Source organism: Montipora foliosa, chromosome 1 (assembly GCF_036669935.1).
Source record: "Montipora foliosa isolate CH-2021 chromosome 1, ASM3666993v2, whole genome shotgun sequence".
NCBI lineage: Eukaryota > Metazoa > Cnidaria > Anthozoa > Scleractinia > Acroporidae > Montipora > Montipora foliosa.
Window position 1 is genome coordinate 32,464,764 of NC_090869.1, and position 3,565 is coordinate 32,468,328.

Here is a 3,565-nt window from a genome sequence, read left to right on the forward strand (position 1 = left end):
ATAAAGTTTAAATACTCAGTGTGTATGGGTAGCAGATATTGGCTCCAATGTTTGGGTACTTCAACCACACCGTAGCAAACACTCGCTTTTGGTCGCAAATACCCACTTTGAGGGACAAAAACGCAATGTCTATCAGTTTTCGTATTGCAGAAGTGTGAAACTAACATTTATAAATATAGAAAGATTGTCTCGTAAAGATGGAATACATACATTCCTTTAAAAAGATTGGTTTTACGACTTTTTGTGACTCAGAGGTAACAAAAAACACTGTTCTTCGTTTGTATGTCAGTCGAAAAATGGGTGAGAAAGTTGCTCATGACATGGAATAAAATAGACAATATAGATGTAAAACAGCAAGTGTGCAAATACCCACAACGAGTAAAGGCATAGAAGACCCCCATCTTTCATTTGTTTCTCTTTTTTTTTTTATTTTTTTTTTTTTTTTTTTTGCCTTTTTCACTTCCTTCTGGAATTTTTGTATTAGATCAGCACATCCGTCTGTCCAACTGTCTTCCACATATTGTCCCTATATCTTACAATTAAAAAATCCTGGGAAATGGTTACGCTTCAGTTTCCGGGAATGAAAAATGTACCTTTTAGCTGTTTGTATTTTCTGTCACATTAATTGTTTTATTTAAACGTTACTAGAAGTCTGGAAAAGGTGTTGCAATAAACTGTATTCACAGCCAGGTTTTCGTACATTATACTAGAATTGGCCAACTCAGTAGTAGCTACCTCGCAAAAACTGGAAGCCTTTTTACAAGTTTAAGGTGAAGCAAGTCTAGAATCAGCAGCGCGATCAAAGCAACAGTTTTCAATGACTTTCAGTATTCGGTGGTTTTATTTTGTGTTTAAAAAGGTAAAATGAATTAGCACCAAGGGTTCTGAGTTTACTGAGGAGTGTAAAGAATAATAAACATTTTAAACAAACAAAGAACAAACCGCCGTCATGAAGTTTGATCAGTTGATATTTCGAATTCAGAGTATTTTTCCGACTTCCATAAAACTCGTATCCCTTGAGCAAAGGAAATCAAATCCATCTTGGAAGTTGGCCTTTGAAGAGAGCCCTAGTGAAACAAAATCACAGTAAGAGATAAGCTCCTACATAGAAGATGAATACTTTGATAAAGCTGAGAGTCTTCACAATAGCTCCCTAAGGCTGCATTTATTTCACCTGTATTCTCTTTCTTCCTTTCGTTCATCAGATCACTATCAGCTATTTGCCAGTCTTCAAAGCCAGACAATGAATTTCTTGATTTTGCTAGTTTTGTTCTCAGCTTAGCCGCATACTTTGCGCTTTGCTCGACCGAATCGGTGAGTAACAAATGTACAAATCACTGAAGTCCTGTAACTTACCAGCAACAGAGTTACTTTATCGTGGACGAAAAACCACTGTCGACTATGAGAGGTTTAAAAAAAAATTTTAGCTACGGACTCTTTTTAAAGAAAATAAGTAAGACAAATATTCATACAGCATTCCAGAAACGCCCACGATTCGGATTGAGCGGTAAATCCAAATTTTGTCCTCTGTTTTCACCACGCATTGAACCCTCCCCCCTGCCATCCCCCCCCCCCCCGACAAATAAAATGAGTGACGAATGGCACGTGCATCGAAACAGCTGAAGATTCGGCAGCATAGCAGAGTTTTCAGAAACCAGTTTGGCGCACGCTGCTACTGTTGCATTGACAAGGTTCGACGCTGTTTCTCCGCAATCGCCCAAATTATCACTTACAGATGCAATTATGAAACACAATTTTTAAAAAAAACGAATTATCATGTACCAAGAACTACAAGGGTTGCAGGATAAATCTCACTTGTGTTTTTCATTTTTCAACACACATCAGGTGGAAAATCCCGGTACGAAATCGACAAATGCTTGCCCAGTGGATGGTGTACCTGGTGTTCCAGGGATACCTGGTGGTCCGGGTCGCAATGGACGCGAGGGTCCCAAGGGAGAAAGAGGCCCATCAGGACCACCCGGAGATAAGGGACCTATGGGACCTAAGGGGGAGCAGGGTACTCAAGGACCCAAAAGTGAAACCGGTCTTCAGGCCATGCCGAAAAATTGGAAACAGTGAGCATGGAAAGACATTAATGAAGACAAAGATTATGGAATGACAAAGGTAACGAAGAAACCAGTCGATATGAAAGAGAGTTAAAAGCATAGGTATTCCAGTCAGCGCAGGCATGTTTTGTTCGTCAGTCGTATTTAGGGCAAGGTTGAACAAAAACTTTGTCGTTAGGTTTTAAGAAATATTTTGTGACAGTCTTGGAACAAAGTCGAAGACTGTAAAATGTGCCAAAATCTTGATCAGGTTGTCCATCAGGTTAGGGCAGCAATGTATTGTTCATTTTCATACATTTATTTTTTCGGTTCCCAAACTTGCGCGTCAGCTTTCATTCCCTTAAACCTTTCGATAAAGCTGGCATGAACAGGTGTCACGTGTTATACTTATTCAAGTGAAGCTATGATCCTCGCAGTTATGAACGCAATTTTTGCAATTGCGTAAAGAAGCCTGAAAAATTCAGGACTTCAACGGGGTTTGAACCCGTGACCTCGCGATACCGGTGCGACGCTCTAACCAACAGAGGTATGAAGCCACTGACGTTGGGAGCTGGTCATTTGTAGGTTCTAAATGTTCCCGTGATTAATGAATCAACGATGAAATGATATATGAAATGGATCGTATATGAACTGCCGATATGAAATCAAGTGAAGCTATAAAGGATTTTTCTTTTTCAGAAGTGTACCTTCAACAAGCTTTCAGAAAACTCGGTTTTAAAAGTCGAGTTTAATGGCGTCTACAGAATTGCGTTTTGTCTGTACTGCTGCAAACGCTGGTTTTTCACCTTCAATAACGCGGAATGTCAACCTCTGGCAATCGACGGTGTTATGCACATTCACGTTAACCACGGCAAGACAGACAGCAACATACACAAAACAACTCGGATCGCAGGATACTGTGCCCTAGGGAATCGGCAAGGGGATTGTGCGAGTGGCGATCAATGTTGGAGATTGCGCGGGAAAGAAAGCTGGTTAGGATGCTTGTACTGGGTGGAAGTCCGTCACCCGTATAATGATCGAGGAAGTCCCTCCTCCGCAGAAATAAATTAGTTTTTCTTGGATCCAGGACTGATAGCAGTCCTAGCACGATCAATTCAAGTAAATTTATTTTCCTGAAGTCGGGTGCTTTTTCAAGGCAAGTAAACTGATAGTCTATCATTCAAGATCCAAGATAGGACATAACATGATAGTGATTTTCTTTGCTGGATGTAGATTCTATTCTGAGTGTAAAATGTTGGGCACAATTTACTGATAATAAATGAAGTCATTTTACTGTCACTGTTCAATCGAGGTTTTGGTATGGGTCACGAAAGTGTGAGGGGAGAGGGGAGAGCCTTAGGAGAAAACAACACCCTTTCTGAGGGTTCTGAAATGAGGTTCACCGGAGTAGCTTGACAAAAAATTTAAATCCTTCCGCAAACATTTTTTCTTACATAGTTCGAAATTTACTTAAAGGGAAAGTACGGCCTAGAAAAAGTTTCTTTACCTGCATTATCATA

The 3,565-nt window shown here is 40.1% G+C and overlaps 1 pseudogene; it reads left to right on the forward strand.

Annotated features, from left to right (window-relative positions):
• The first annotated feature begins 949 nt into the window (after positions 1–949).
• LOC138013046 (collagen triple helix repeat-containing protein 1-like) lies at positions 950–3,297 on the forward strand (annotated as a pseudogene).
• The last annotated feature ends 268 nt before the right edge of the window (positions 3,298–3,565 follow it).